Source organism: Montipora foliosa, chromosome 3 (assembly GCF_036669935.1).
Source record: "Montipora foliosa isolate CH-2021 chromosome 3, ASM3666993v2, whole genome shotgun sequence".
Lineage (NCBI taxonomy): Eukaryota > Metazoa > Cnidaria > Anthozoa > Scleractinia > Acroporidae > Montipora > Montipora foliosa.
The window spans coordinates 41709547-41717353 of NC_090871.1; the positions used below are offsets into that span (position 1 = coordinate 41709547).

General features: G+C 39.2%; 1 long non-coding RNA gene across 1 annotated transcript; it reads right to left on the reverse strand.

The window, feature by feature from the left end:
* On the reverse strand, nt 1-6341 carry LOC137994842 (uncharacterized). Its single transcript, XR_011122199.1, has 4 exons — nt 6187-6341; nt 4172-4351; nt 1191-1340; nt 1-570 (listed from the first exon to the last, which is right to left on the reverse strand). It is a non-coding gene; the product is annotated as an uncharacterized lncRNA (long non-coding RNA).
* Between the last annotated feature and the right edge of the window lie 1466 nt (nt 6342-7807).

The following is a 7807-nucleotide window of genomic DNA, read 5'->3' on the forward strand; positions in this document are numbered from 1 at the left end:
TTCAATGACACTTGTTAAGATCTTCATTTCCTGCATAGTCATAAACCGGGGTAAAAATATCTTTAATTAGTAGGCACCGTCCTTAAAAGAGATAACGCTAAACGGTTAGCATAAAAGGATTCTCAGTTTTGAGCCAGTAGATCACTTGATGAAGACACTGGCACAAGTGCCGAAACGAGGATGTTGTATCCTAGCTCTATAAGCTACATTCATTATTTTTTCAAACCAGAGAAGCATCAAACCAAATCTGATTGCCAACCTGGTTCCAGTTTGAACCTGATTCTACGTTGGCATCGATTTCATTTTGAGGCAGTCCCCTCTCTTACAAATTTTACCATAGATTGCACGGGTAGATTTGCGAAATAAAGTGGGAGAAAACTACAATTGCTCTAGCGACCTAAGAGGAAAAAAGGCGCATGTGTTGAAAAGGGAAAGGCCATTTTCACGAGTGAACACTCTTATCAAAGGCAGAGAAAGGTAATTCAATGCATCATTTTAAATCGTAAGTTCAATAAAGTAGCGATTTATTGACAGAAACATGTCTTCGCCTTGATATTTCTTCTCAGCCACCTGGATATAAGAAGAGAAAAAATTTATTGGTATATTTCACAAGTGAATAAAAGCTGGTTTGCATAGAGAAGATGTCACAATAAAGGAAATCGCTTCAGTGCCCACACAGACGAGGCAAGTTTTTATCGACGACTACACTTACTTCTAGATGACAACTCAATTGAATCGACAAATGTTGTATCCCGATTGCGTTTCCACTAACGAGAAGTTTCGTTGTCGATTTGCGGGAACCTGAGAACTTTACTTAAATGCGCATGTTTACATCGTGCGGAACGAAGGATCCATGACTTAAAAAATTGTTTGCGTAGCTGCGAAAAAAGATAACTTGCTCAGAGATGGGAGAAAGGGGGTTGCCGATAACAAAGCGGCCGCGTTTGTTATAGACAACTGATCATGAAGTAGTTTTGATAAGAAAAGAAAACCTTGTTTTTGACAGATTGATTTTTCGCTATTAGTAGTCGATAACTTGATTCGTACACACGCAGTCTTGTCATCGATACTGAAATTCTCCTCGACAACTTAAAAGATATCGATTACAACTTGGATCGTTTGTGGAGGCACTTAGCTTGGAAAAAGAAAATGAAGAGGATTGGGAAATGGATGCTTATTATTCAACGTACGGCAATGGCGGCATGTTTCTCTACAGTTCCTTATCATGGACTTGTGGTTGCAGGGCCGAAAGAACATATATCGCATTTTGCACCATTTGGCGCCCTTCTTGTCCACACATGTTCTTTTCTTCTCTTTATCGTTAAAAACTGTTGACATATCTGAAGCAAGAGAAAGGAGCAAATTGCAATTAACATTGAAAAGTTTAGTATAAGCAGCAATAAAAGCAAGGTGACACACGCTAACACCAACCCGGTGTGGCCAACACCGGGTGCTAAAAACACCCGCTTGGTATGTTAGCTACGCCATGCTGATGAGGCCCAAAAGGCCGAAAACAGCTGTCCATGGCTGCTAATTGACCGGGTGAAATGGTTGTGCGCATGCGTGATGTGTTGGCCACACCGAGTTGGTGTTAGCGTGTGTCACCTTGCTTTTATTGCTGTTTAGTATAAGGCATTTTTTACCTGTTTTAACTCTAAAAAACTTAGCAAAGCACCTAAAGAGTCCTTTAACCTTATCAATTATTATCAATAACGTTTACAACGCATTTTCTAGTGTGAGTGTGTGTGTGTGAAATCTCCTCTCCCTTGCTCGTCTTTTGTTTCATTCATCATTATCATCATCATCACGTGTTTGTTTACCCTGAGATTGAGATTGGTGTATCTAGTAGAGCGTTTTACCTTCTCAACCATTATATACCCTAGAGGACAGACTGCAACACCCGAAATTCGATACTCTTTGCAAATAGTGTGTGGATTCCATTACGTCCCACAGGGTTGTGAACATTTAAGGGTTGCGAGACAGGTCCTGCGGTTTCCTAGAAGACTAGAGAGTCTAAGCATTTGTAGAAGAAATTACAAAAACAGCACTTTCTCCTCGTTTTATTTGAGACCCTAAGTGCTGATCCCGAGACTCGAGCACAGTAGTCCGAGGCTTAACTAACTAAGTCAATCGGGCGGAGGTGTCGGAGGTTCAGCCGATCTTCGGTTATCAACAAAGCCACTGCTTCACGGAACGTTTACTGCGGAATCCCAAAAAGGTGACACATAACGTCAAGTCAGCGCACTGATTCACGGAAAAGCTTACTGCGGAATCCCAAAACGTTGACATGTAACGTCAAGTCAGCCATTGATTCACAGAAAAGCTTACTGCGGAATCCCAAAACGGTGACACATAACGTGAAGTCAGCCACTGATTGACGGAAAAGCTAACTGCGGAATCCCAAAAAGGTGACACATAACGTCAAGTCAGTCATGTCGAACCGAAATGGTATGGCGAAGCACTTCTTCTTGATTGAACTAACTTCACGGCTCTGCAGTCCGTGATGAGTAACATTTTTCAGGTGACGACGCTCAATTGGAGATATATGTACTAAAGCTAGAGTCTAAATGATTCTCCCTCTCTGGGAACTCTCAATTGTAGGAATAATCTTATTTACAGCATTTCCACGAGGTGGCTCCTCATCCGTTAATATCTAACTAAAGTTGCTGTTAAATATTCCGGTAACGAGTGATAAAGAATGTGAACAAGTGCTTGGGCAAGGTTTTTCCTAATATGGAAAGGCAACAGATTTTTAACTTTGCGAAGCATTGCTAGTGTAGCGTAACAAGAGGTACAAATGTATTAACGTTGTCTTCCCATTTCAGATTTTGATTAATATACGTTCCCAAGAGTTTAGCACTAAGAACACGCTCAATGTTCTCGTTATTTACTACGATCTTAATATTTAAGTCTTCTAGGGAACAGGCAGATGACAACTGTTTTGTAGACAGGACCATAATTTTGGTTTTTGATGGCTTAATTACTAAATTTGCATTACTAGACCACTCCTCGAAATTACATAAGCCTTTGTTTAAGTCAAGTTTATAACTTTCGAGGTTTGGTGGTTTGCAGGGCACATATAATGTTGCATCATCCGCGAATTGGTGACATTGTATGCTAACGTGGGCGTGGAGATCTGCAACATAGAGGTTGAATATTAAAGGTCCGATAATCGATCCTTGCGGCACTCCAAAGTTAACTCTACGACGGTCTGATCATGATGTTTTATCGTCCACTGGGACAAAATGTCACCTGTCAGTTAAATATTCGATGGTCCAGGACAAACACCGCCATTAAGTCGTGAGCAAATTGCGCACCGGGACATCTAATACAGAGCAATTTTAATTTTCTTCGTTTTAGATGCTGCAGTACGCAATTTGCTCTCCAGTGTGGCGGTTTTTGTACCATATGATCACAGCTGCAAAAGGCCTATTTGGTCCGTTGTCACTGAAATCCGCTCAACGGCTTCGTGTTTCAATGAACTACTAAAATGATATCACTGTTAATAATATACATGAAACACATTCTCTATTTTGATTTGCTAAGAGAAATGCAGTTTCCAGGTAATACAATGCAGAAAAGAGGTAACAAACCAAGTCTTCTGATTGGTCGATGATCACAGAAAATCTCAGGTGGCTAATCAAATGCGAGCCCCGGATGGCGCAATTTTTGGGTGATTGCGTGGTACAGGTGCTTTTCTTCTGATATTTACGGTTGTATCATCTCAAAAAATTTTCATGTATATTATTAATACTTAATCACATGAATTTTCTGGTGTAATTGGGAATAAATAATTACTCGTAAAACTTTCCCAAAGACTACAAATTGCACTTGCCCTACGGGCTTGTACAATTTTCTTCTGCTCGTTTATTCCAAATTGGACTCGAATTACACTAATGCACAAGCTTTATGTTTTTGAGGAACGCCAGTTAATAATTAGAAGTTTAAGTACTTTGCGATAATAGATCGCTTGGCAATGCATGTTTTTCAAGAACGAGCCATGTGACGATACTCCACCTGTAATGAGAATGGTTCCAATTTTGAAAGAAAATACTGTTGAGGCAGTATTGTTGGCCGTAAACGCTGGTTCAGCAGTGGGTAACAGGTAACCGCTGTGTTTCGGAAAATAACATGTAAAAGCCAATGAGATTCCGAGTATTTACCAGCTTACCTTCAAGGATATTTAAATTTTTAAGGCTTCCTTCGTCCTCAAGATCTTCATCAAAGTAAGCATCTGATGTTACAACGGCAATAATGTTACAAAGGATTAAAAGAAGAAGAATTGTCCTTGTTGAAGTCATCGTTTTACTTGAACAGGTCAGTTGTGGTAAGGATGGGATATGCTAAGAAACTGTTAATTAAAAGAAGTGGAAAAAGAGACATTAAAACTAGCCTATTATATATTTTATGAAATACGTTTTGAAGCAGGTTATCGAGACATTGAAACAATTTACACCTTGACGGAATGAATAATATATACCTGTAACAATAAATAATATTTTTTATGACTTCCTTTGGGCATTTTAGGTCAATTTAAATACGATGAATATTGAAAAAACTAATAGAGAAACGTAACTAATTTTTATCTGGCAAACGTCTTGCATAATCTATCACAAAAACAACAATAATAAATAATAACACTGCTGAGTGCACCTCCCGCTGCCTTTTCTAAAAATAATTCTCGACCTATGCCCAAATTAATTGAACAAGGAGCTTGTTTGTTGACTGTTTAGCTTCGTTGGATTGAAATCGGAAGGTGTATATATACTAGAAGCACATGACGTTGAAGCGTGTAACTTGCAACTCTTTTTCTTGAAACTTGACAAAGCTGGGGATTTAGGATACCAATTTTATGCCCAAATATGAACAAAAATACGATCGACACTGCACGCGCTAGAAAATGCATGAGCTACGTTACAGCCAAATAAAAACATTTTTGAAATGAAAAAATCCCAGCTCTGAACCAGGGTTACTTAAACGCTTCAAGGACCGGCCAGCTTGGCGAGATAAATTTATACTAGCAATTTTGACGGAGTTGCAACAAAGTTTACGTTGGCCCCAAGGGAGACAGTGAGTTTTGTTTACCCGAGACCCTCAATGTTCCCCGAGGCGAAACCGAGGGGAACATTGAGGGTCAAAGGGGCAAACAAAACTCACTGCACAATACGCGGATTTTTAAACTGAATTTGCCACTGTTTCAAAGATGCACGACCTGATCACGTGCGAGTCGAAAGTTCAAGTCGTTGTTTCCCAAAGGAGTTAGTGAGTTTTGACCCATGACACGTGACACGTTCTCCTCCAATTGGAAAACGTATGTGAGTTGGGAGGTATAACAATATATGTTGTGATATCGTCATTAGCAAAGGCGGTTCCACGTAGAAATGGAAATAAATGATTTATCTTAATTTGTGACACTATCTTTTTGTGTTCGTAAAATAAAACCGTTCGAAAGTATGTTGAGCGTAAAACATACAAGACAGCATTATGTTTTTGTCTGCTTATGAATGGACAGACAAACCTATAATGCACGTAAACGTTTCGGGATTTTAAAACGCCTACGGCGTTAACACCTAACAAAAACCTCACCATACGTTAATCATCCTCCTCAACTACTCTGCTACTTAATTTAGCAGTCGTCCTATTTTGGTTCCCAGTGTGCAATGTGAACGAAATATTCTCTTGGAACGTTTTCAAATTAATTATACTGAAAAAAATAGGAGTTGCTACAGACAGTTTTCTCAAGTTCTCCACAAAATCTTACATTTGATCATTTTGGCGTACTGTTATTTATTCTAGACCCTGCCCCAGCTAAAACACACCGCAGTACGATGCATACATCATTTAAAATTGATAAAATGGGGAAATTGGTTCACTTCTATAAGTAACATCAAATTGGTTCTACCCAACGTTATCGAATAACTTTTAAAGGTGACATGTGACAAAGCTATCTCGTCAAACGGAAGTACGCAACAGTTACTTTAACTGGAAGATATCTTAGGCTCAAATGTACTTGAGAAGGCGAGAAAACTGTTTAGTAGAATTCACAAAGGAATCGGCTGACGTTCATATGCATCGATTAGTATGGAATGACTATAGTTTAACCGAATGACAACAATACATGTGAAAACGATCGCTTGTGTCAGTATTATGATAAATTAACAGAAAGGAGATTTTCAAGAAATTTACCTTAATCACATTCGTTGCTTTCAGCAGAAGTGGGTCAAAATGAGCGAAACTTAACTTGGAAGAGTCATATAGATAATATAAATGGCGTGGTTGAACAAGCATCCAATCACCACTCTTGAAAAGTGTGCATTAAGAAAGAAGAAAGCGACTTAAAAATTGCGTCGGCATAATAACTCGGCTGAGCCGCTTTTACATATTTTAATTATTAAGCATATAAAGAAAATAAACTAAAAAACTATGCGATTAATGAATAAACAGTAAGTTCTTTCTGCTACATCTTCCTTCGACGTTAATGGTAGCATTTTACCAAATGTGGCACTTCCACCACTTTAAACAACGCATGTTCTTTTTTGAAAGACTGCAGACGTCGTTTATTGCTTAGGAACAGTGTTCATTTCAGAGTTCACTCTTTTCATTGTCCATATCGTGCGTATACATTCGAATGGCGTTGTATTTTAGCGATTAAATATAAATGCAGCGGTAAAAGCCTGATTGGGAAATCGTGCTTCTTTTGATGGTTGGCAAGTTTAGTTCAAAATATTACGTGTTAGCTCGACTTGCATTCCTTAAAATGATGTCATATAAGGCAAAGTAAGTCTGGACTTTAAACTCTCTAAACACAACAAAATATGTTCTTCGACAGCTTGACGTACACCAAATTGACGAGGATCATTAGCTTAGGATTATAGTTGATTTTATTTTCATGGATATTTTGAAAGCGAGATAAATTTTAAATGATGGAATATTGCGTGGTCTCGAGAATCAAAATTGTTATGAGCTGAACTCATATTTATTGCACAACATAAATAAAAGATGACGCGTCACTGACGCAAAAATGGCTGTCGACCCGACCTTCGTTTTCCAAGGCAAGGCCAAAATACATATGTCATGAACATGCACCACCACCTTTTTCGATTTCTGTAGGAAACAAATCGACCCGACCTTCGTGCTAATAAACCAAATATCCCGATCAAGACAAATAAACAGCCAAACAGGGCTAACGATTCTCATCACCATTTCATGGCGAAAAAAATGAATATTCACGTAACGGAAGTCGGTCTTTCCATTCGGACTCTCGCAAACCGGTAATAATTTCCTAAAGAATAAGAAAAAAATACTTTGGTCGCTGGAATGATTTTTTTCCGGCCCCTGTCTTTTGTAATTTCTGAAAGGGGAATGCTGGATTTCGCTGTTGGCGTTGGTGTGAATAGTAAATATTTTAATAGCCTACGTGCCAGACAGACTAATAGGGGGGATGAAGAAAATGAGTTTAAAGAGAACGAAGAACGGGAGATCTTTAGCGGGAATTAGGGGTTTCAGGCGCGCGCGACAAGTTAAAAAGAGGACGGAATAGATGCACTACCACCAAGAGAAAATGAGGGGACAGAGAGGGAGGCTCAGGGCGTTGGCCAGGATATGTTATGTCCACGAAAGTTATTTTTAGACGAACGGAAGTCTTTGTTCTAGCGGACGTCTGTCTTCCGAGACGTCCGCATGCAGTCTTGCCTCGCTCTCAGGTTCATAGTGAAAAGAGAAAATGACGGCGCACGTGGAAGGCTGATGAATATTTATTTTCTTTCAAACATCGGACCGAGGTTGGCTTGCATGCGGACGTCTCGGA